This window comes from Marmota marmota, unplaced genomic scaffold, assembly GCF_001458135.2.
Source record: "Marmota marmota marmota unplaced genomic scaffold, marMar, whole genome shotgun sequence".
NCBI classification, from domain to species: domain Eukaryota; kingdom Metazoa; phylum Chordata; class Mammalia; order Rodentia; family Sciuridae; genus Marmota; species Marmota marmota.
Genome location: NW_026000068.1, coordinates 7,590,071 through 7,616,227, shown reverse-complemented (window position 1 = coordinate 7,616,227; position 26,157 = coordinate 7,590,071). Strand labels below are relative to the sequence as shown.

At 49.3% G+C, this 26,157-nt stretch overlaps 1 long non-coding RNA gene across 2 annotated transcripts; it reads left to right on the top strand.

Annotated features, from left to right (window-relative positions):
• The first annotated feature begins 269 nt into the window (after window positions 1-269).
• LOC125619962 lies at window positions 270-16,834 on the top strand. Of its 2 annotated transcripts, XR_007351539.1 has the most exons (4): window positions 270-2,446; window positions 5,997-6,135; window positions 7,460-7,588; window positions 7,953-16,834. It is a non-coding gene; the product is annotated as an uncharacterized LOC125619962 (long non-coding RNA). The 2 variants fall into 2 exon arrangements; XR_007351538.1 differs by having other exon boundaries at window positions 5,997-7,588.
• The last annotated feature ends 9,323 nt before the right edge of the window (window positions 16,835-26,157 follow it).

Genomic DNA, 26,157 nt, shown 5'->3' with positions numbered 1-26,157 from the left:
TGACATTTTTTAAAGGCCAAACATGTCCAGCCAACTCCCGTTGTCTCTGTATTCTATTGCAGGAAGTTCCTTTTATTTCAAAGGGGACTGTATGTGTAAGTCAAAGACACAAGAGTAAATAGGTGACTGTTTTGGAAAAGGGCTTTACCTGTAATGAGCCAGCTGAGTCACGTTCCACGGTGTCTACGCTAAAAAGAAAAGAATAGCACAACGGCAGGCTCGCGTTCTGGGGAGCATTTTGAACTTGAATAGCAGATTGGAGTGAAATAAAGGGAATATTGGATCTGAGGGGACAAGAAGAAAAAAAATCTTGGAAGAGTTGCTTTGTTTGGTCTGAAAATGAAAAGACAAGTGAGGTTGACAATGAAAACCAAGTTCACCAGGGCAACTAAATAGAAGGTTTAGGGATGGATGTGGCAGGATACACAGATGATGTAGAATGTATAAGGATAAGAGGTCAAGTGTACATTGCCGGGCTTTCTTTGGAAGTCACCTAAGTGTCAATTTACAGCTAGTTATGACCTGTTTGCAACATGTATCAGTTAGGATATAGGCTAAGCTCCTGTAACAAAGAGCCCCAAAAAGAATAGACCTGCTTTCCCCCTCTCCCTCTCTCTCTCTTTGTCTCTTTTGTGGTGCTGGGGATTGAACCCAGGGCCTTGTGCATGCAAGGCAAGCCCTCTTCCAACTGAGCCACATCCCCAGCCCTAACCTGTCATAGTCACATGTGCTCCATCAATAGAGCTGTGGCTCTGTCGACCTCAGCATCTGCTTCCTCCTCTGGATCCAGGATGGCTGCTCCAGGTCTTGTCATCCCCAGTCCAGCAAGGAAGGAAGAAGGCCAGGGGGTTCATGAGGGGTGGTGTATTAGTTTGCTAGGATGCTCTAATAAAATACCCCTGACTATGGTTTAATGAACAGAAATGTATTGCCTCACAGTTCGGAGGCTAAAAGTCCAAGATAAGACATGGGCAGGTCTGCTTTTTCTAAGGACTGTAAGAAAAAGAAATTTGCGGCAGGCCTCTCTTCTTGGCTTGTAGATTGCTCATCTTCCTGTGGCTCCTCCACCTGTCTTACACATCTCTCTGTGTCCCAACTTCCTTTTTTATTGGTACGTTATAATTATACCTAAGAGTGGAATTCACACATGCATATGACAGTTTGATCGATCTCATTCCTTACAACTTTCCCTTTCTCAGTCCTCCTCCCTCCCCCAACCTGCCTGCTCTGCTTTATGGGTCTCCCTTCTGCCATTGCTACAGTTGGTTAGCGGCACACACATGGTTCACTGGGGTATGCTCACACACAGACAGAGCACAATCTGGTAGATTTCATTTCCCTGTAGATTTCTACACCTTCCTTCCCTCATCCCCTCCTTCCCTCTTTATTCCCTTTTCTTACTCTATTGATCTTCCTTCTATTTTGTTTTTTCCCCTTCTCCCTGCTCCCCTATATCCAGACCTTGACTTTCTAAGCCTGGCTTATCTCACTTAGCATGATGTTCTCCACTTCTACCCACTTAAACTTCCCTGTCTGAACCAGGATTCGGGTCATACTGGAGAGGCGCTACTTTAAAATCCCCTTATATGAACTTGATCTCTTCTGAAAGATCCTGTCTCCAGATAAATTTATATTCTGAGGTACCGGGAGCTAGGATTTCAGTGGATGAATTTGGAGGAGACACAATTCAACTCAAAAGAATATCCTTCTCTTTTTCTCCTCCTGGTACTAAAACTTGGTCCAAGTCCACACCAGACTGTGTACTTTCTGGCAGCCATGTACCCAGCTAAATGGAGGAGAGAGAAATTAAGTGGGAAACAGGGTCTTCATCCAGTGCCCAGCAGTTGTCCGCATGCCACAGTCTGTGGGCAGGGCCATGGTGCCTGATAACTGGGGGTTCCCCAGCTTTCTTGGTGATGGGACTGAGAGTAGCAAGTAGCCTCAGTGCCTTGGTGGGGGTTAATGTCACCCCACCCACCACAGTCACCAAAGGCTCACATACAGGTGTGTATTTTTGCACCCACATTTTCAGTCCAATTATGCAGGGAACAGGAGAAGGCATGGGAGGGGAGAGCTAGAGGGCCCCCATTGCCATCAGTCACAGTTGTGTTCACTGTTTCTGGGCCCACGTGGGAGACCAAGCAGAGGAATTTGGTGGCAGGCCAGCAGCGTCCTATGGAGTTCTGTGGGTTCTGTCTTGGCCCTGTGCTCTACTGACCCTGCCTTGGTGTCACATTCAGGTGAGTCACACTCAGATGTCCACTCATCTCCTGACCAGGTGCTTCAGGCTCACAATGTGACATGAAATTCATCATCACGCCAGCCTCCTGAAACCCCCCCACCATCTCCTCTTATGTTATTCAAGCTTCATGCAGAGGAGAATCAAGAATAAAAATAAAAAGAGGAGAGAAAGAAAGTGAAAGTAAGAGAGAGAGAGAAGTCCCAGGTAAGGTTTGAGCAAAACCCGCTTGATGGTGTGACTCATGACTTTCATGCCTCCTGGTGGCTGTATCTGGTAGTGGCATTGTCCAGGACTGAAGTGTTTTTTAAATTCACATATCATCCTCACCAGGATGGGTCAATGGAGGTTTCAGTCCTCTGAACCTTCAAAACTGTGATCTAAATAAAACTTTTCTCTTTAAAATAAGTTGCCTCAGGTGTTTTGTTGTAGTAACATGACACAGACTAGTATACTGCCCTTCTTAGTTTGTCTAATTTATACTTGTCTTTCATTACTGTTATGGTTTGGATGTGAGATGTCTCTCAAAAACTCATGTGCGAGGCAGTGCAAGAAGGCTTAGAGGAGAAATGATTGGGTTATGAGAGCTTTAACCCAGTCTCTGAATTATTCCCTGATAGGATTAACTCAGTGGTAACTGAAGGCAGGTAGGGTGTGGTTGGAGGAGGTAGGTCATTGGGAGCATGCCTTTGGAGTATATATTTTGTATCTGGTGAATGAAATGTCTTTCAGCTTCCTGATCATCACATGAGCCACTTCCCTCTACCACCCTCTTCCACCATGGTGTTCAGCCTCATCTGAGCCCCAAGGAATGAAGCCAGCCATCTATGGATTGATACCTCTGAAACATGAGCCCCAAATAAACTTTCCTCCTCTAAAATTGTTCTTGTCAGGTCCTTTAGTCACAGTGGTGAAAAAGCTGACTAAAGCAATTGCAGACTTACATCTTCTAGAAAACCCTTCCTTAGCTCTTGATTGTGTCAGGAACACCTTTCCTGTTCCCATTTTTGCCAAGTATGTTGGTCTGTTTTCTGTTATTATAACAAAATACCTGAGGCTAGGTACTTTATAAAGAAAAGTACAGTTTTGAAGGCTAAAAGTCTAAGATCAGGTAGCCCCATGTGTTAGGCCTCTGAGGAGGGCCTCATGGTGATTGGTGACACACTGGTGGGAGCAAGTGCAGAAGAAGTCACTAAGCCAGAGAGATTCAGGGGCCAGGCTCAGCCTTTATAATAACTTGCTCTTGTGGGAACTGAGGTCCTTGAGAACTACACTAGTCCCTCCCAAGGCTGGTGCCCACAGTGACGTAACCACCTTCGACCAAGCCTCACCTCTTAAAGGTAGCACCACCCCTCAATACCTCCACACTGGGACCAAGCCTCCCGCCATGAACTCCTGGGCAGCACACTCAAACCACAGCACCAGGGTAGAGTCCCTGGTACAGAGCCTGGTGGGGAGGACTCTGCTTTGCACTGTCTGCCCTGCCTGGCTGTGGCTCAGCACAGGAAGAAGGCAGGTCCCCCCAAATGACCTGGACCAGATAAAAGATGCTCAGCCTACGCGGTGTTCTCCACCTCTCCACCACTGACACCTGGGCTGGACTGCTCTGCTGTGGGGACTGTCCTCTGCATTGCGGGACTTTGAGCAGCACCCCTGGCCTCACCCACTAGAGGCTGGGTGTATGGATAGGATGTCCCCATCATTGCCAAATGCCCTTGGGGACAAAGTCACCCCTGGTTCTGAACTTCTGATCTATACTGGGAATACTCAGGAGGTGACAGTCTGAGAGGAAAGAAGTGGTAGGTCTCTTCTAAGGCTGTGTCCAAGTGTCCGTGTGAACAAACTGACCTGCTTGGTGCCTGCCTTTTTCTATGTTGCTAAATCTGTTGTTTCAGACAGAAGGTTTATTCAAAAATGCTTGTTGAATTTTAATGAAAACAAAATGATCTTTTAAAAAAAAACCATTTCCGCTGAAGTACTGCGTCAGCACTTTGTCCTACCCTCAAAATGCCATTGAGAAGAAAGCATGCTTGGGAACAAACGTCTGGGGGCTCGCAAACGTCTGGAAGCCGCGATGGCCCTCAGCATTTAGTACTTACCGTTTGGCAGAACCAAGTCTTTGATTTCCTTCAAGTTTTGTAAAATATGCCAGGAGATGTTTCTTCCTTTTTCTTCTTCTCTTTTGAATTAAAGGTTAATTGGGAAAATTATTGCCCCCCACTTAGTAATATGGTGATAGAGGTGCAGATTATTTCAGGGGATCAGTGAGACAACATGGAGGGAGAAGACACAGCCCCATTGTGTCAGTAAAGGATAGTTAGATGTCTCCTTCCTGAAGCTCATCTCCTCCTGGTCTGCTGTTCTCACTGGAACAACCTGTGGCGGTGAGTGTTGGTGGCCAGCCGTGTGGCCCCTCTGTCAGGATCTCCCTCAGCTTTGTCTCCTGGCTCATCTCCTTGGTCACACAGCCTGGCTAACTCTCCTCTGCTTGTGAAGAGAATTCTCCTTGGAAGACGACCTTGTGAGAGGAATGAGGACCTGTGACTGCCCCTGATGTTTGGTCAGTCAGTTGACATCATTCACCACCAGGGGGGATTCTCAATGGAAAAGTCTGTGTTTTGGCCAACATTTTGAGTGCAGGTGGTCCCTTGTTTTGTTGTTGTTTTAAGGCCCAAGGGTGATATGGGCCACAGTCTGCCTTTGCTGCCTAACAGGCCCTGGTGAGAGTGACACAGCTGTCGTGCAGTGGCCATGGCTCTGTGTTGAGAGCCACCCCCCAAGGGGCCCCAGCAAACTTCCAGCTGATTGGCTCACCATGGCCCCAGCAAACTTCCAGCTGCCAGCTGATTGGCTCCTCTGCAGTGATGCTCATTGGGCTGTTTCCCCTGCCCTTTCAGACCACGGAGCTGTTCATTGGGGGACTCTTTTGGATCCGCCCACACGACCCAGCCAATCGGCCTCAAGAGCAGGAGGAGTGGGGGGTTGAGAGGCCCGCTGGAAGCCGGTGGTGGCAGTTGGGCTCTGAGTGAATTCCTGAAGAGCTACTGTAGTGCTGCCTGTGTGTTGTAAAAATAAAGTTCTTTTCTGCTTGACAAGTGGCTCGTGGATTGTGCCCAGCCAGAGTGAGGCAGCTGTGGGTTCTCACTGCATGTCCGTCCCTGCTGGTGTCCAAGCGGGTGAATCAGCACTCTGAGCCCATGTGGAGGAAGAGGAAGAAACACCTTGGGTGTGCACGGGTCTGGCTGAGAAGCTGGCAGGCAGATGAGGGACCAGCCCAGTTCTTCCCTGGGTCTTCAGGGGTGATGGCGGGCACCTCTGTGTGCCCTGTGGGATATGGTTTAGGAGGCGAGCCCTCAGACAGTGGGGAGCATGCTTTTCCCCTCACTACCCATGTGGCCCTGCACTTGACTTCTATTGGGGCAGACACTCCATTTTGTCTTTTGAGCGAGCATGATTGAACCAGTACAGGAGACCCAGGCTCGTGAGTTAGGGTGTAGCATCTGCTCTAGTGAAAGTGAGCAGTCAGTTAAGCCAGAGCTCAGGGTCTGTGGGAGAGGGCAGTAAGACAGTCCAAGAGCAGGTAAGTCAGTGCCTTACCTTCAGTAATGCAGTTAATTGTGCATATAATTGGGGCTAGTACATAGACATTATACTCTCAAGTGAATGTTCTTTCTATAACATTTCCTTGCAAGTCTAGTAGATTGTTTGGTAAGAGCTTTAAGTGTATAGCACTGAAGTATTTTTGGTATATTTGCAGTGTTGTGTAACTATCACCATAATATAAATAGAGGACATTTCCACTGGCCTCAAAGATCTCCTGTGTCCATTTGCAACCAACCTTCAGTCTATGAATCCTCTCTCAATTCAAGGAAACCACTAATCTGCTCTTTCTACAGGTATGTCTTTTATTTTTTAAGGCATTTCATGTTAATTGAATTATATAAGATGTAGACTATGCTGCCTGGCTATTTTACTTAGCATTGTATTTTTGAGGTCTGTTCAGTTGGTAACATGAATTAGTATTTTTTTTACTTTTCATTACCAAATAATAACCCACTGTATGGATCTAGCACATTTTGATCAACATCCATTTGCTAGCTGTTTGGTGTTGGGTCAATTCTTCCTTTCGCTATTGTGAATAACGCTGCTATGCCCCTTTGTGTACAAGGTTTGGTATGGTGGCATCGCTGGGTATTATTGGTACTGGGGGTTGAACCCAGGGCCTTGCTCATGCTGGACCAGCACTCTACCACTGAGCCACACTCCAGACCCTCAGCAAAATTTTACAAAGAGAATTTGCCAAGTGTTTCGAAGAGATTTCAATGCTCAGCTAAACACAGCACTACAGTAGCGGAGAGGAGAGTTGTGAACTCATCAGTGGCCCCAGTGACACCTGGGCATTGTCACCCCCAGTCCTCATCAGGTTTGCCTGCGCAGGCAAACGTCTGTGGGCTAGTGGGGGTTGATGTGTAGGACGATGATGAGGACATGGCAGTTGGAAGGCCGATGACTTCCCATTTCACTCACATGAAGCCGAGGTCTCCCAGCAGATGGCCAAGCCTGCCACTTGGCGAGGAGCTGGAGTGGGGTTTCTCTGGCAGAGGGACTTTGTTGTTTTGTAGAAAAGAACAATTCTCCACGTAAGGTTTTCCTGTTTAAGCTTTCAGATCCCACATTTGTAAGGGACCCAGGGGCCACTCCTAAGGCTGTTCCCCTTAGGTGGGAGCTCTGAATCCACCCAGAAGAGGGCCCTTAGGGTGTTTCCATTTGATTTGAAGATCAGTAGCATCCCAGTTCTCAAGGACTGACCTCTTTCCAAGGACTGACAGATCTAAAAGCGGGAGGTGGCCACGTCACTCAGGAGAGGCACCGTGAGTCCATCTGAACTGTGACCTTGTCCAGCCATATCTTGGAAGTATCCCCTTCCTGCCCAAAGCTTCATGTTCCTTCTATGGGGAGTGATTACTGGGTCTAGGTCCTTGCATCCCCGCAGGAGCCTGGGACCAGTGGGGTGGGGTGAGCCGCAAGTCAGGGAGTTTCGTCCATCATGGGGGCTACTGCAGACACATCCCTCTGGCAAGCATTTCTGTGTCTTCCTCACGGTCTCGTCAGTTGTGTTATTCTGCTCTGTTGAGACACTCACTCTGCAAACTTAAAGCACCGTTAATATCATCATCAATAAGCCCGAGAAGCCACGTCATTGACTTCTTTGTTGTACAGACTGAGGCTGGCTATTGTAATCCTGAGAGTGATCCCAAGGTCCCTGCCAGCTGCTGCTGTCTCCACTGGGTTTAATCCATTCACCTCCCTGCGGAGCCAGTCCACAGGCTTCCAAGGCAATGACCAGAGGTCAGTGAGTGGCAGTGGGAGGAGCTGGAGAGTAGTTGCTCTTAACTTTTCCAACCCTGGGGACCCTTGGAGAAGAGGAGAGAAGCAGCATCCTCTCCCTGTATCATGACAATATTTGCATTTACCCCAAATTTGTCATATAAGTCTGAGGACTCCCTCTGAAGCACATCAGTGGTTCTCTGAGCCCAGGTGTCAGGCTAAGTACTGTGAACCACACCTCTGAGGGATGTTCAGGCAGGGTGGGATTTGCAAAAGAGGGACTGAGGAACACAAAAAATCAAGGCAGGGGGACATGAAAAAGGGGCTGAGTCTTTGCTCAAGAAAATTGCTTCCAATTTGCCTGAAATGGGTCTCTTGTGACCAGGGAATGGGGGTTGTCTGAGTTCCTGGCAGCTGCATCTTCTGAGTCCTGGAGACGCTGCCTGACATCCTCCAGAGTCTCTCGGTTCCTGGACTTGGCTGCATTTTTTTCCCTTGGGGGAAGAATGTGTTCAAAGTTGATGTTGGGAGCCGAGAAGAGCGAGCCTTGCAGGTTGAGACTTGATGAGTACCAGGTAAGTGCTAAGCCCTTCCCCTGCTTTCAGCTCTCACTTCCCTTTTAGCTTCAAGGGAGAAACACCTTCTAGAAGGAGGAGACTTCGCTGTCCCATCCAAGGTCACTCCACAGTGATGTTGGTAAAGAGCACCTGTCTGCAGGCTGCAAGTTGACATGGAAAGCCAGGGTGTGCACTGCTGCTGGTTGCTAAGAAGAAAACACTGATGAGACAGGCCAACAGACACGCTGTAAAAAACCAAATGTTAAACTGTCATTATTATATCATTATTAGTGAGCATAAACTGAACAGAAGCAAAGTCAATACTGTACTGGAAAAAGTTGTATTTCATGCATTGGAGGCTCTAAACTTAGCTGAAATATCAGGATAATTTCTCTCTCTCTTTAAATGGTTAATAATAATAATAATAATAATAATAATAATAACAAAAGCAAATAGCCTTACTTACGCTTCAAAGCAAAATGTAGCACCTTTCTGATATCACTAAGGTATACACATAATTACTCAAGATATTTTTTCAAAAATGTTCGTAAAAACTGAGACCATATACTTAGAATAATTTTTGTTTAATAGAGTAGTTTTTAAAGTAAAAAAAAATATGTTTTTCTTTAACTGTTAAGATGACTGATTTGTTTTAACTAATACATTTAGTACTTTTAGTATAAAAGTAAGAATTACTACTTGCACTTTTCTTGATTTATTCAGAAGTTGAACAAATGGGATTGACCTAAACAATCAAACTTAACTAAATCCCTGAAAGCATCTTAAAAGTATTTTCAAAATTTAAAACACTTTACATCCCTCACAGGACACATTTACAATCCAACAAGCACATTTCAAAACCTCAGAACTTATTCAACTCTTTTAAATATAGAGAAATTAAATTCTCTTAGAATTCATGAAATTCTCTTACTGCTTTCAAACTAAAGCCACAATTCTGGAATCAACTACAAATTTCACATTGAATCCCAAGACCAGTGTGTGTTTTCAGGACTTTGAGACAGATTGTGTGTGTGTGTGTGTGTGTGTGTGTGTGTGTGTGTGTGTGATGGTTGCATAGTTTATTTGGCAGAGAAGTACTAACACCAGTCGTTAGATTAGCCTCATTGTCTATAATTTTCTGTGCCTTCCTGATCACAGGGTTGTTCATACTTACATCTGAGGCTTGGTTCTAGAATATGGTCCAAGGAGCACTTTCTCATCTTGGAGTCTGGACCCTGACCCAGAATCTGGAAACCTCTTCCAGAATGTTCTGCTCACAGGGTGGTGGGACTTCTCAGGGACTCACTTTGCAGGGCTCCTGGTATTTTGTGCTTTCTCCCCACAGAAATCTGATAATTCAGGACCTTCAGACCCTGACCGATGGTTACTCTGCTCAGCTTCCGGGGTTGCCCCTGCTTCCTGTCCATCGCCCCTGTCTGCTGCCCTCTGCAGCGGGGCTGAAGGGCTCCTCACCTGCAGACTGCGCGCCTGCTGACAGCCTTGACCCTGGACACCCTGCAGAGCACCACCCTCACGGCGCACTCGGGGGGCCTCTGCATGGTCACCTCCCACCCCCCAAACTCCGCTCTCCTCCTCCTCTGTCCTCAAGGTTTCCCCACTTACTGAATTTGGTTTCCTTTGAAGTGATCAAAGCTTGGTTTTCTCTTTGTTACTTGAGTTGAAAGATGGGCCTTTTTAGATTATCCCACCACACCAGGGGTAGGATTGAATTGTTTTGAAAACAAAAATTCTCTAACATGACTTTCTTTTTCCTTTTATCTTCCCTTATTTTATGCTCCTCTGATTGCTAGAGTATACCATGTCCACCTTTCCCAGGATGGCTCACAAAGGAAACGAGTGTCTCATTTATTCTGAGGAGCCTGATCTTGCCACATCACATCTGTCCTCGCGGTGCTGGGTGTGTTGACAGCTGTCCCCGGGGTCCGGAGGTGACCCTGCTTGCCTCCCTGCCGGTCTCTGGACAGGCCCCAGGGAAGCCCATTTCCTGCAGGTGGAGTCTGAGAAAGTTTGTGTTCCATGCCAGGCAACTAAATTATTCCTACCCGGATAGCAGCGAGGTCGGGACTCTGAGCTCAGAGTCATGGGATCGGCTTCACGTCCAGCAGCACACACCTGGATTTGAGGGAAAATGAGCACTTTGACAGGAATAGGGCCCGTTTAAAGAGAAAAAGCAGAACTGGGTGGAGGAAGAAGGATCACATGCCCGCCCTCGTCCCCCTCCTCCCCCCGGTGAGCCCATTTTTCATCCCTCCCTGTAGAAGTCAAGATTCACATCCAGACCTTCTCCCGTCACAGATGCCACTTTCCCTGTGAGATTAATGGCTGTTGCCACGTCTCCCCGTAAGTTACCAGGCAGGCGTCTCGTTCAGGAGCTTCCCAGAGATGTAGCTTTGACACCTGAGTGCAGAAATATGGGCTTGCCCACGTTCACTTCCACTTCTGAATTATATAGCCTTTTGGAATGAAAGGCCCCTTGTCAGTCGCTGCAGTGCAAGTGATTTTTCCACTTCAAAAGTCTGGGTGATCGTTGCCAGTGTTTGCAACCTGGCTGACGGCGGGCGAGGCGTTTCAAAGTTAAAACACATAAAGAAAGTCTGCTTCCCCTAGCAAGCATGTCATCAGCCCAGGTTGTATTTATAGGTTAGCAGAGAGAACAGATGGTTTCATTCTCTATCTGTGACCCTGGCAAACTTAGAGGGTCATAGAATGGCAGGAGTTCTCCACCTCGTCACCACAGTTGCCACAGTGGCACGTGCACTCTTGAGTATACACAGGAACATGACATCCACATATGTGTGTGTGTGTGTGTGTGTGAGCATGTACACTTAGTTGGCATTCTTTCATGTTGTACTGGTTGAATTATTTGCACAAGCAAACTGCAGCCTATAGATACACATAGCAAAAAAATTCTAAGATGAAATCAGAAGTGATGATAATAATACCTTAACAGCTAAATATCATTCCACATATTATAATTGATGGCAATATTTTGACTAATGATATTTTAACCTTTTGTTACATAGGACCATATGATGTCACCACAAGATGGAAACAATTTGGAAGTTGAAGGCAAATGAAGTTTTAATTAACTATCTTCTCAAAAAGTAGAGGGTGGGGGAAAAATCAGTTGCTTCACCAAAAAACTAGAACCTATTTGTTTTTGAAAAATACTCTGTGAAACCCAAATTTAGTCAATCTCAGTGCCTTAAAAAGCCCAGTTTGGAAATCTCTGGATTTTAGCGTGTGTGCCTACATTCAAATGCTATGAGGCAGGAGGATCTCTCTCTTAGAGGCCACCAGTAACTCTTTAGAGAAAGAGAAAGCAAAATGAGAACAATGATAAAATCATGTGCAAAATTGGCACACCCTGCATCTCTGCAGCACTTGCTAAGTTCCATTCCAAGGAATGCCTTTGTTATTCTCAGAACCCCAGGAGCGGTGGCAGGTGGCAGGTACAACTTTCAAGCCCACTTAACAGAGAAGCATATTGAGACTCAGGATGGGTGGATGAGTTACTCAAGGCAAAGAAGACGTGCCCAGTAGAAACACTTCAGATCCAAGCCTGTGGACTTGGGGTTTGCGGGGTCCCCCCATCAGGTGTCACTGGATTTTCACACATGTATTGGCGATCAAATTAAGTTAAATCATCAAAGGTGCCCTTCACAAGCTATTAGAGCCCTGGTTCCTGGTGGCTCTGTCCCTTGGGCAAAGCATCCCTTCTTCCCAGCCCCCTGAATCATAGTGACCCTGAGAGTGAAGGAAAGGATTCTCAGGCTCACGGAGGGCTTTTGCAGTCTGGCCTGGGTCACCGTCCACAGATGGCCTTCCATGCCCTCTGCATGCCTCTCTGCACCTCAGGAGCCCAGCCCAGGCTGCATAGCAGAGCCACCTGCAGAAGTGATAGAAAACGTGGTGCCCCAAACAAACGTGTCTCCCAGGGCGGGCCCAGGCCTCAGTGCCTTTAAAGGACTTCCTGCTGCAGTGTGGATCTGGACTGTCCCCAGGTCCGGTGTTAAAGCCTTGGTCCCCCGCTTGGTGCTATTGGGAGGGTGGAAGCTTTAAGAGGAGGTCCCAGTGGGTGTACCCTTGAGGGGGCTCTGGGGTCTTTTGTGTGCTGGCCATGATCTTCACCGTGCCCTCCCTGCCACAGGCCCCAAAGCGGCAGGACTGAAGCCACCAAATGGTGAGCCATGATAACCCTGGCTCTTGTGGGGTGAGAGGCTCAGGTGTTTGCTGCAGAAAGGCGAAGCTGCCTAACAGCCCGGGTGACTGCTGCGTGCCACAAAGTTGCCTGTTCCATCTGTCACCTCACGTCTTGCAGGATGGTGTCCCTCTGGTGCCCTTCCTCTGGCCCCTGAGTCTGGGGTGTGGTTGTCCTACAAGGGTTCACGTGTTGGATGCTTGGTCCTCAGCCTGGTGATGTGGGGAGATGAGGAGGCAATTGGGTCCCCGGGGTATGCCCTCAGAGGGATTGATGCAGTTCCCATGGGACCTGGTTAGCTGGTTGTCATAGAAAGAGCAAGACTGACCCCTCCCTGGTCTTCATTTTCCTCTCTCACCTGTGGTCTCCCACGTGTGTTCCCACCACTGTGGTGCCGTCCAGCGGGAAGCCCCCACCAGAGGCTGAACCACTCGGGCCTCCCGATCTTGAACTTGCAGCTTCCCAAACTATAACTCAGATAACTCTTTTCTTTATAAGTACCCAGCTTTGAATATTGTGTAACAGTGATGAAGATAGACTAATACACCAGGGCTCCAGTCTGCAGGGAGATGTGGGGAGAGGAGTCATGTGATTACACCCTGATCCGTGTGGGTGTGTGCGTGTTTTCTCTCCTGTGATGCACTTTGCAGTGATGAGATCAGAGTCACTGAGAATACTACTCAGTTAACTTTAATAGGCATGTGGTTCTTGTTAATAATCTGAGTCAGGACTTAGTTAAGACCTGAGATTTTGCATTTCTAACCAGCTCCAACTGACCACATTCTGAGGAGCAGAGATATACTTAAGGTTAATCAGCAAATCTTATTTTACACACACACACACACACACACATGCACACTCAGACAACGACTGTTTGTCTTTGACTGTAATACATATTTTCTTTCACATTTCAATAAACACGCAGTTGAGATGCACCTTACAAACCATGTTTTGTGCTGCTGTTGACAGGAAGCAGTCATGACCGGGTTGATATCGCCTGTTAGAGGAAGACTTGGGCCTTGTTGTCACAGTGACCTTGCTTCAGTGGAGCAATGACTTCACTTCATGTGTGTGGTTGGTAGCTACATAGTTGATTCAGCTGACACCTGAAGTATCTCCAAAACTTCCATGTTTTTCTCACTTAAGGGAAAAGTTATTATGAAATATACAAAAAGACACGGAAACAGAGCAGCTGGGTAGAAATGTGTTATTGGTTCAGCAAATCTTGATCATTGGTAGAATAACCACAGCCTCTGCTTTCTCACAAAGTGACCACCAAAAGCTGAATGGTAGGTTGTGATGTTTAATAAAAGCACTCACTGCCCTGTCTGCTGGCTCCCTCCCTCCAAGGCCCTGCCTCTGTCCACCTGTGAGGAGCACATACCACCCCCTGCTCCTGTCTGACTCGACCTGTGACTTCCTTGGTGATGGAGGGAGAGCCTGCACTGTGTGGTCCTCCTGAGCAGAAGCCCAGGCCAGCAGCACTCTGTTCTGTGCCCTTTCCTTGGCTGACAGCGTGGTGTCCTCCTGATGGACACCCCTTCTTCATTCTGGAACCAGAACCGGGGAGCAGGGCACAGCAGCCTGCGAGGCACACACAGCGGGGGAGGACTCGGCTGTTGTTGCCAGCCCTGGGATCTGGGTCGTGTTTGTTACCACAGCAGAACTTACCACAAGCTAACTGGTAGAGGGCCTGAGAAAAAAAGCCAGTGAAAATGAACGACTGTGAGACCCCCTGCAGGCGGGTTGCCTGGCTCAGGGCGGCCAGTGCCACTGTGCAGGAGGAGCAGCAAGTCCCTGAGAACGGCACAGGGATGTTCAAGGCAAGGAGCGATGGTGCCATCCGTCCAGGTGCCAGGGCACAGAGTGTGGGCGAGGCTCCCTGCTGTTGCTTATTCTGTGACGGTTTTTCTTGATTCTTTTCAAACTAGAAGCCTGTCTTAGTGTTGCCCTAAGGTCCGTGAAGCACAAGGGCTGGTCCCACTGAGATGCTCCATGTTGTGTGGTGTGGTCCCCATTGTGTCACAGGCTCTCTCACTGGTGCCCATTTCTCAAGAGTGACTTAAAAACCTGTCAAAGGGTTACTCCTTTCAAGGCAGCTTACGGAGAAAAGGACTCTGCATAGACGTCCTCCAAGGAAGGAATCAACTGTTTCATTTTTACTCAAAAGTCAAACTGCTCATGCAAGGGGGCATCTGGAGCCTCTGTGGTCACTTTGCTTTGATGTCATTACCTTGTCTCAAATGCCTGGATGATCCGATGCTTTGTGTGAACCCCTCGGGAAGCTGCGCTCCTGGGAAAGGTACTTGAGGCTGGAGGTAGAGCAAGGGATGGTAGTTGCCAGCTCATTCTAATTGTACGTGCCATAAAGGTTAAGTTGGTGGGGACAGGTATTGTCATTATGAGACTATGAGACTCGGGGCACAGGACACGTGCACAGATGCAGGCGTGGTTTCCACACAGTCCTTGTTTGGTGTGTTGGGGAGTCAGCCATGAATTTGAGACCACACTTTTTCTCCTAATTTGGTCTCTATAGTATGAAGAAAATGTAACAGAAAATTCATTCCGGCCTTAGAATAAAGCATGCTCATTTTTCTCTTACAACCTCTACTCTGTATTCTTTTCTAAAATATCCCATCAAATAGCTTCTAATGAGTTTATTGTTGTTCAGCTGAAATCAACCCACATGCTACACAAGACTTCAAATTTCCCTTGGAAATGAGATGAAAGGCAAAGCAAAGAGAACTGTAATTATATTTCCCATTGGCTTTCTATCTCCTCCTTTTTTTTCTATTTTTTTTAAAGAGACAAAGATCTTAATAGAAATCCTCCTGCTCTCATTTACTTGTTGGAATCTCTTTAAACCCCAAGAATTAGCTCTCAAGGATCTTTAGGTCAAAGATAAGGGTCACCAGAGTTGGTGAGTGACGGCTGAAGAACGGGATGCTGCTGTGAATCCCAATTTTATATATGACTATCATGCACTGGTTGAAAAACAGTCGGGGCTGGGGCTGGGGCTCGGTGGCAGAGCGCTTGCCTTGCACGTGTGAGGCACTGGGTTCCCTCCTCAGCACCACAGAAAAATAAGTAAGTAAGTAAGTAAGTAAGTAAAGATATATTTTTAAAAAGTAGAAGGAAGACCCTTGGGTCGAGGAAGAGGACCTGGGGAGGGAAACGATGAGGGAAAGAGATGGTCCAGGGACTGTCACGGAGCAAACTCTGTCATGTACATTTGTGAATATGTCAAAACGAACCCCTACAGGTGTTTGATACAAAGCATCAAATCATCAAAGCAAAATGACCACAGAGGCTCCAGATACCCCCTTGCATGAACAGTTTGACTTTTGAGTAAAAATGAAACAATTGATTCCTTCCTCGGAGGATGTCTATGCAGAGCCCTTTTCTCCATGAGCTGCCTTGAAATGAATAACCCTTTGACTGATTTTTTAAGTCAGAATTCTTGAGAAATGGGCATCAGTGTATGATTATAATACACTAATAAAAATACCAATCATGAAGAAAAGCAAAACAAAACAAAAACCTGGTGGCCTTGGCCTTGGGCTGCGTGAGTGACGGCAATGGACATGTCTGGCTGGAGGCCAGCCGTACCGCCCCGCCTTGAGAGTCCCCCATCAGGACATCAGTCATCCTCCAGCATAAAGGGCAAAGGGCCAAACGAAGTTCCAAGATCAACTGGTGCATCTGGACAGTCAAATACCAATTTAGAGGATGTAGTCGTGGAACTGCACTTTAACCCACACACTTGGACTGGAATCGCACACACCTCTCTGTGCCTACAGCAAGACATGGCCAAGCCTCCTGGTCTCTCTTAGTTCATCTGCAATATCAGCAGCTCCCGAGGTGGCTGTTTGCTCTCCTTGAACGCTGACCACCCCACCCTGCTGCTGCCCACCCTGTGCACTGCCCACCCTCCGTAGGCTGCTGGGAGCCCCCCCATTGTTAAATGGCCTGGGTTGTGCCCTGTGAAGGCAGACTGTGCATAAAGCATCTGCCACTCAGGCACTGTTGGTCAAATTGCCGTCAAATTGCGGCAAAGCCTAATTCAGAGCGCCCCAGGATGGCCAGAAGCCCTGGACGAGAACTGCACTTCCCAGAGCTGAGCTGTGCAGGGCAGAAGCTGGCCTGGCTTGGGCACTGTGGCTCGGGTGCAGACACCGTCTGGGGTCCTCTCTACCTGACTTGCTGGTTTCTGAGGACTTCTTCCAGTGTCTCTTGCAAAGCTGTTGGAAAGGAGCAGCCCCAGGGCTGCTCAGCCTGCAGAGTTGTTAGGTCCTTAATTGTCTAGGAAGACAGTCGGGAATAAATTACCAGCTTCTGATATTTCTGAAGCGCCACTGCTGTTTGGCTGGTGAGCTTGGCAGGATTGATGGGCAAGGGCAGCCACCTGGCCAGGGCATTTTCATCTCCCAGAAGGACGGGATTTCTTCTGTAAGACCACTTGTCAAAAGTAAGTATGTTCCATTTCTATCAGGAAAAATAATAATGAAAATGATTAATAATAAATAATAATAAGTTTATTCAGATACATTTGTGTTTTCTGTTTTTTAAAAAATAAGGACAAAGGGAAATATGAAGACCAATGTATAACACCACATGAAATGCAGCTAGTTCTATCTCACCTTTCCTTTCCATAATGTCCTCTTCGAGCTCTGTCTTGTGTAAACCCCGTGTTCTCTTAGACGAGCTGCCTGGCAGGGCACCATTCTGAATGCCCGCTCTGGTGAGTGACGGGCTTCCCAGCCCTGTCCTGCTCACGGACTTCCTCCCCCAGGTGTCTGCTGGCTACAGCGCGCCAGCCACTGGACGAGGTGTCCAGACACTGAGGAGAGGGCAGCATCTGGGCTTTGCTGAGGTCAAGTGCAGAAACATGCACCCCAAGAAGTAATTAAATGCAATGTAGAGGGTCCCCTCCAGGCATGATCATGAGGGAATCTTTACTGAGATGTGCCACTTGGGTAGAATTGCCAAGAGCAATAGGAGCCCTTTAGGAAAAGCTTCTGGAAAAAGAGTCAGCCTTTGCCAAATAAGAGGAGAGAAATAATGTTCTATGTGAAGAAAGCATATTTCAGCTGTAGGAAAAAAGGATGGAAGGAAGGTAAGGTTGAAAAGCAAGGCCAGGGACAGATCATTAGATGGCCATGCTACTGAGCGAAGGAGGTTATTCTGATTTTGTCTTATCTTACAAATGACCCTTCTAATTTTTAGCAATTTTAATCCCTTTTCCTAGAATCTATTAGGGGTGTGGGTTTTGACTTTTATAGCACATTAAAATCACTCGAAGAGCTTTATATAATCTCAATGTTCAGCTGTGTTCTATACCAATTAAATCAACCTGTGGGAAGAGAAGGAGGCATCAGCACTTTTAAAGCTATCAGGGGGGTGACAATATTCATCCAGGTTGAGGACCACATTCTGGTCAGCACTATTTAAGGAGGGTAAATTCTAGACCCCGCTTCCTCACCTTTGGAATTCACCTCTCTTTCTTCTTGTGGTGGTACCTGGTAACTTTGTTAGGAGCCCTGGTATTTAAGTAGCACACTAATTTACAATTCAAGGGAAACATGCTACAACGGAGCTTTCCCACAGGATTGTTGTCAAAGGCTGTCAGACATCTTCTCTAGGAGACTGGTTCTGAGAGCAGGTGGCTTGCATGAGAATCTTAGCCAGAGTGAGTTTCATGGGACACCTCTGTCCTCTCTCAACGCAGTGCCCCAAATCCCAGCTCCCCCCGCACCTGCTCCTGATGGCCTGCTGCCAGTCCTGTGTGAGTTCTGGTTTCTGGTCTTGGAAACTGGATCATGTGTACGTGTCCAACACTAAAACCAGGGCACCGGTTTTCAATAAGCCGGGGGAATCAGCACAGATCTCTGCAGAGTGGCTGGCACTGCTCACCCTGGGTGCTTGTTTCTTGTTCTGGCACACTTCACCTCTGGTGTGTATGCAATGGTGGCTAAGCTTTGCAGTGTGGGCTGGGGAAAAAACAAGGTGCAGCCTTGTGAGTGGGACGGTGCTGAACTTACAAAACCCACTATGGTAGAGGGCCATGGCCTTGGGCCAGCAGTAAGGCAGGGTTCAAACTCTCCACCGGACCACTAAGCTGTGTGCCGACGCCTCGCCTCTGAGCCTCCTTCCTTGCCTGTAGGCAGAGACTTCCCTGGTGCAGCTGCATGCTGGGACGCTACGCAGAATGTTGGACTTCACCCCTGAGGCCCTGCATATCAGTGTCCTTCCCAAGCAGGAATATGGTCATGTGTGTGGCACCAACACTATTAGAGCTGGAGTTGGGATTTTTGAAAAAATGCTCAGCTTCACTTCAAAGGCACATGTTGATTGCCAGCTGTTGTCCCTCAGGGACTGTGCTAGCCTAGGTTGGCAAAAAATATAAAGAACAGAGACTCATCTCCACAGGTCTTAAGATGGTCACCGTTGACTTTTTTGCTAATGTCCCCATTGCAAAATATGTAAAAAGACAGTAAAATAATGCATTATTTTAATAATGATGCCTGGGGAGGTGACTTGGCAGGATCTTGGCCAGCTGTTACCCTGTGAGAAAAGCAAGATTCAGACCAGACACATCGGAGGCAAAACTCGAGCAACGCTGCCTCAAGCCACGGAGTAGCAAGGAGGGAGGACACCGCCGGAAGCCGGAGGTTTCAGGACGTCCTCTCCTCTCTGCCTTCAGAGGCAGGGCGGCCACAGTCCCCCTTGCCCAGACCGTGAGACGGTGCCACCTCGTCTGTGGGACTGTGTCACAGCTGTCCTTGGGAAACCCATGGAGACCTAATTCCTGATTCTGTGTTACACCCTGATGTTTTTTATTGAATAAGATCATGTGAGCATCTTTCCATGTGATGAAAGTTCCTCTACGATAGCCAAGATTAAATTTCACTCTACCAGAAAGTGTGAATGCAGTTTGCCTCGTGTAAGTTCACCTGATAAGGTTAACTCCGAAGCTTTCTGCTCTAGTTGGCCTCTTGGGACAGGTTGGGGACTTGAGGACACTTGTGGCACATGGGCCACCTGTCCTTTCCCCTTCGCCTGCTCTGAGATCCTGCTCCCTCTGTGCTGGGCACACTCCAGCCCGGGCCAGGTGCTGGGGACCCTGTGTGTGGTGAGTTGACCACGAGGTGTGTCCTGGAAGACCCAGGGGCTGTGGCCAGTCCTGTAACTATGGGAGCCCAAGGGATCTTGGTGAGGTCCTGTGGGTCAGATGCTGGCCTGGAGTCCGCCTAGGGAGGAACACCACAGTCCATGCCCTCCTGATTGGATAGATTCTCGGAATCAGAGTTATACTCATTGACAGAAAATTAAGAATCAATGGTCATAGTAAATACCTTTGTGCACAAAATATTCCATCTAGTGTTCCTCACATTTATCAACTTCCCTGACCCTGCTACCCCAGCATCCTAATGCCCTAGCCACTGCGACATCTTTATTGTACTGATGATAAAAGAGAGGCACAGAGAGTGTTAGCCACTTGCCTAAGGTCACAAAGCCGGTCAGCACTGTAACTGGGACTGGGATCCAGGCAGCATGGCTCTGGAGGCTGGGCTGGTCCGCATCTGGGTGCGGAGTGAGCTCCTGTTGCAAATGCTTCGTGTTCATTGGCTCACTGACTGTGTGGGACTTCTTCTAAAATATGAGCTTGTGAGCCGAGACTGTCATGGCTTCGTGGAGTTGTAATAATATTGTTTTGTCTTTGGGCATGAGAACACCACTTTACTGTTCATATAATAAAGCACTAGAAGTCACTCAGAGGGAAAAAAAAAAAAGAAAAAGAAAAATTAAAACGATCTCACTCATTCAAAAGGCCCATGATTTCACTCTGGAGGAAATCGTGCCGACACATGTTCAGTGTGGCCTGAGGGAAGAGGCCGTGGCTGGGGGAGTTCAGGCTTGACCGGAGGAGGCAGGTCCTCCCTGGAGGAGTGAGTGTGGTGAAGACCAGCCCCACCACCGAGCGCAGGCAATGGCTCCAGAGGCCATCTGGTCCTGGGAGGGTGGCTCCGGCTGGGGCGTCCTAGGGGATCCCTGTCCCCAGAGGAGACCTGAGCAGTGCAGGTCTGCAGCTCAGATGTCCAGAACCACCCCAGCAGGGGACTCCAGCTGCCCGGCTGGCCTGGCAGATGCAGTCGGAAGCTTCCTTCCCAGTGTGGCCTGCTGATATCAGTGCCTTTCTGAATAGCCAAGGGGTGACGGCGGAATCCCGCAGGTCGTCTCTCCAGATGCCTGAGTGGGAGACAGACGAGGAAGAGGAGGTGCAGGGTGTAATGGCTCTTTTAGTCTCTCAGGTGAAGGCCCTGCCCGCCTTTTAATGTCTGCGTTTAAAAGTTAATGAAGTATTCAGAAGGCAGCCTCGGAAGGCAATGGGGCTGCAGAGACCTGATGGAGACGGGGCGGTGGGGGGACAAGCCCCCTCTGTAGCCACAGAGGACCCAGGCCAGAGACGCCTGCCATGGGACAACACCAGCAGGACTTCACCTCCCTCTGGCGCCCGAGCCTCCATCCTCCCCGCTGTCCTGGTTTTTATTGCTGATTGTTAAAGGTGAGTCCTTTGGTCCCATCAATTTCCAGATAAGGATCACTCCCTCCTTTTCCAAAGGAGGTTTTTCCTAAGTAGCGATCTTTTCACTGCATAATACAGCATGTAGTTCCCGCTTTAGAAAGAAAGAAAAGTCTTGTTGCCTCTACAAGCCATGTTAAGGCACGGATGAGCAGGCTTGAATTCTCCAGGTATGACTTTCAGTCCCCCGCGAACGTGCTCTTCAGGGGGAAAGACAAGGTCCTGGGGCTGCAGACGGAGCAGCAGAGGGAACCTTCTGGAGTCATGCCTGGGCAGAGCAGGTCTGCAGCTCCGATGTCCAGATCCATCCCAGCAGGTCCTGGCTTAATGTGGGTGGGGGCCTCCCGGCCTCCTCTCCAGGAGGCCCACACAGGGGGAGTCGGCTTGGTATGAGCAGTGGGTTTTGAAGGGGAGGGACAGAGTATGTGGGGAGCTCTTGGAGAGTGGAGACTGTGGGGAGTGCTCATTTCAAATCTCCCAGAAACCTACAAACCCCAGTTCACTGATTCCTGGGAGGCGAGGACCAGGAGATCCTACGCCTCGTGGGAAGTGGCCTCCATGTCAGCTCCATTGGTCAGAGGCTCTCAGCAAAGACGTTCAGTGCCCACCCTGTGCGGCTGCCTGTGGGAGGCACCTGAACAAGAGACCTAAGTGCTTGTCCCCCTGGAGCCTGGGCTAGTGCGAGAGAGATGAGAGGTAGGAGCTTCAGGGAGACTCGCCCACAGAGCAGCTCATGCAACCACAGACACGCACAGAGTGCCGTTCTGTGTGTCTGCAGACACCAGGGTGCCAAGCAGGGACACATCCACCCATTCTGGGAGGGAGCCCTGGAAGATACACGCACCGACTCAGGGAAGGAGCAGGTGTCCAGGCGAGAGGGACGGGGGTAGCAGGACAGTCAGGAGCACTGGGAAGCCTCTTGCCGAGGATGGGCATCAGACGAAACTGTGAAGGAGGCAGATTAGCCCGTGGGGATGAGGGGAGGCTTCCCTGGCAAGGACAGGACTTGGGGCTCTAAGCCCTGAGCAGGGTGTGTCTGGTGTGTTTCAGGGACATGGACAGCTGGTGGTCAGAGTGAGGATGAGGTCGGAGAGGAAGGGACAGAGCAAGTCCAGGTGGGCCTGCTGAGCATGTGGCTTTTGCTCCTGGAGCAGCTGAGGTCTGTGCAGAGTAAGGAACACCTGACTTCAGGTCCCATATTTAAAGGGCCACTCGGGGTGCTGGGTTGAGACCAGACCTGTGGGTGGGGCAGGGCTGGAAGCAGTTTCAGAGACCATGGCAACCATCTACGCGAGAAGTCGTGGTGCTCAGGACAAAGGTGGGGCTGTGGAGTGGGGAATAAAGGCAGAGTCAACAGGATTTGGTTGTGGGGTACAAATGAAAGGAGCGATGGATGTTCAGAGGTTCCAATCCTGGAGGACCGTAGGATGGACTTGCCAAGAGAGATGGGGAAGAAGTCTGTCCCAACACTCGGCTTTAGGAATTGTGTTGGGTATTCACGTGGAGATGCTGGTATGGCGAGAACTGAAATAATTCACCAGGTCAGTTTTGAAGCAGGGCAAGGAACTTTATTTGCCAGCGGGGCCAAGGGATGGTGACCAAGTGGACTCTGCACCCTTTGACCCCCAACAGGGGTTAGAGCACATCTTTTATAGCCAAAAACCACAAGGGAATGTGGTACTTTTTGAAAGTGATGTTGGTCAAGATGACCCAGGTCAGGGTACATTGTACAAGGGGAAATAGGAACTGAAAAGGGAACATCTCATAAAAGCATTTCCTAATAATGCATTGTAGAAGAATAAAAGAAAGACTTCTAATCCACTATGCACTGCCAAACAGGGGGTGCTTAGCAGGGGGTGGGTTGCAGAGGTGGGGTTTTCACGTGGGAGGAACATTTCTTACGTGAATTGGAGTCTCAGGGTAAAATGGAGTTTGCTGGTCAAGGCACATATAGTTTGGCTCACAGCAATATTGAATGGGAAAGCAAATATTCAAAGTGATTCAGACTAAATATATTGAGGGGTCGTGGCATGTGGATGGCACGATGGTCAGCTTTATGTGTCAACGTGGCTGGGTTACAGTATAGGAATGCATGTAGGCTATGATAGGCTAAGTACCTACAGATCTATATAGATACACCTGAGTAGATCTCTGTGTATCTACAGAGACCTGCTGAGATGCATGTCCTATGTATATTGTGTATGAAGAGATTTACTTTAAGGAGTTGGCTCAGGTCTGCAAACGTGGGGGCTAACAGGTTGTGATGCATGGGGTGAGCCATCAGGATGGAGGCTCAGGCAGGGATCTATGCTGTAGGCTTGAGGTGAATTCCTCCTTCCATGAGGAAGCCTCACATTTGCTCTTAAGGTGTCAACTGTTTACATGAGGCTCATCTACATCTTTACAAAACTTAACAGATTGTAGATGTTGACCACATCCACACAAAAATACCCTCACAGACACATCTAGATTAGTATTTGACTAACTGTGGCTATATGCAGACAAATACACATGTCCACATATACATACAGCATATATGTAAACATACACAGACATGCAGCACAATACATAGTACACACACACACACACACACACACACACACCTCCTATTGGTCCTGTTCTTGGGGAATCCTGACTGACACAGATGGTTTAAAGCTACAGAGGTGGTAGAACCTGTCAGGGGAATGAGTATCATTAGGGAAGAAGGAAAGAGCCTTCTCCTGTCCTCTTGATGTGGGTGCACCAGGGTGAAGGGATGGGGAGGCAGCCAGCGAGGTAGCAGGGACACTTTGCTCCAGAGAGGAGGGGTGCTCAGCTGTAGCCAAGCCATCTAGGGGTCTGCGTTTCAGAACTGGGTTTTGCAAAACAGAGGCGCTGCGTGACTGTGACGAGGGTCTCTCGAGGGCAGTGGAGGAATCTGGGGAGTGGGTTGGGGGAGTGTTTTTAGGAGATAATCCGAGGAGGGGAGTTAAGAAGAGTTAACCCAAGTCTTGTCGTTCCAGGAGGATTGCTATAGAGGGGCAGAGAACTGGGTAGCTGTTGGGTGGCAAGGGCCAACCTTATTTTCCACCGTAAGACGACACGGCTAACTGCGATCTCTATGCGGATGGGGACAATATTGTAGAAAGCCAGGAAGCTGATGGTGCAGGGGATGTCGGGGCCCTTGAGTTATTCCAGAGGCACGTGGGACACAGAGAGGTGGGCCATCACAGGAACGTGGGTTTCTCTGTAGCAGCGACTGTAGACTTGGGCGTGTGTCAGAAGTCACTGGAGGACGAGCAGGTGGGAGGCAGAAGGTGTGGACACAGCCGCTGGCCAGAGTGGGCGGAGTGGGTGGGAGTTCTCCATGTGCCCCTCTTCCCCCATCAAGTGGAAAGTGAGTCGTCACCTGAACGAGGGGGCTGGGGCTGGCGAGGAAGGAGAAAGATGGAGGGAAGGGAGCAGGAAGACCAGGGCTCCACGGTCTGTCAGGCTGGCGTTGCTAACGGCTCTCTTGGGTCTCTCGGCCAAGAGCTTAAAGGGGTTCCATCAATGAATGTCTTGTTCTTTCCCGGCTGCATTCAGCTGGTAGAGAGCTGAATTTCAAGGTGATAGTTTTGCCAGGCACATGTGACAAATCAGGAGGGTCAAGACATTCCAGGGCATAGAAAAAGTAAACCTACCTAGGCCTGGAGAGGAGTGGGCTGGGGAGGGAGGATGCGCAGGGCAGGGGGCAGGAGGAGAGGTCCTGGGTCAGGTGGCTGAGGACCACAGCAGGGGTGCAGGAGAGCAAGGCTGCCCAGGAAATGCCAGGGGAAGGCCCTGTGGGTTTCAGCCCATGAGTCATGTGATCTGGGCTGTGCCCCCTGGCTGGCACGCAGGCAGGGTGAGGCCACGCTCCATAGGTGCCACCGTTCCCTTGCTTAAGCCCTTCAACAGCTCCGTGAGAGAGGGCGGGACCTTTCCGGTCTTGTAGCTGAGTAAACCGGGGCGCAGAGCTCGGACGTGCCTGGTGAATGGCAGAGGAGGGACTGGAGGCTCAGCAGCAGGTGGGGTGCTCTGTTTGGGGCAAGACCTGGAGAGCTCAGGTGGAGCAGGAAGCAGGAGAGTGGGCCCAGGATATGGTCTCCAGGCCAAGCTGGCAGGATGTGGTGCGCTAGGGGCAAGGGGTAAAGAGGGCATGCAGGAAGACCCCTAGACCTGGGGCAGTGCAGTAGGTGATGTGTCACCGGCCAAGCTGGGAAGATGGATGGACAAAGCAGGATTGGAGGAGGACATAAGTTGTAGACGACTTCCGGAAACTTCCGTGGCTCTGTAGTGCCGCAGTCTGGCTGGGCACAAATCACGAGCCACTGAAGCAGGAACAAACTTTATTTTTAAACTGCAGGAAAACACTTCACACAGCTCCCGGGGAATCCTCCCGAACGCCACGAGGCTTCTCCAGGAACCCCCAGCCGGAAATATCTCTCTCGGAAATCCCTCCTCCTGCACTTCCCCAACCAATGGGAACTCTCGGGGAATCCCCGGAAATCCCCACGAGAACTCCAAAATAGTGCGAGAACTCAAAAGTTGCGGCAGAGGCGGATAGTAATGCCTCGCCTGTCAATCAATACTGTTGGCAAAATGCCAGGGACCATACAGACTCGGCCGTGGCTCTCAGCACTGTAGGGTCACCAGCTGGGTGCACTCAGTGAGGCTATGGAGAGGCTGTGGCTAGGGAAGTGAATTGGCCCCAGGTGGGGGGGGGGGTGCTGAGGGCCATGACAGGGAGAGGGAAGTGGGGAGGGAAGAGGGCGGAGGCCGGAGTCGGAGGCTTGCCAACCTCAGCAGGTGATTAGAGGATGAGCCTTCAGTGAAGGACCGAGAGGAGCAGGAGGAAACCAAGAGCGGATTCTGCAGGCTCCTCACCAGGACCAGCTTCACGGGAGGCAGGCGTGAAGCCCCCGTGGGCCTTAGCCTGTCCACAGCCTGCATGTCATCCCAACCCAGGCACCACTTCCCAGCTGTTGTCTGAACTTACAAACGAAAGGGAGTGGCCTTTGATCTGAGTCAACCCTGCAGTGCGTAGGGTTGTGCAAGACAGAAAACCCAGACTCGCCCACACACAGGCAGTGGTGGGGACCCAAGGCCTCGCTCACCCTCAGCCTCGCTCACCTCCGGCCTCACTCTCCTGACTCAGTCTTTGGTGCACAGATGTGTCCTGGGGACACATGGGCTGGAGGGGGACATGGATCCGGATCACAACGCT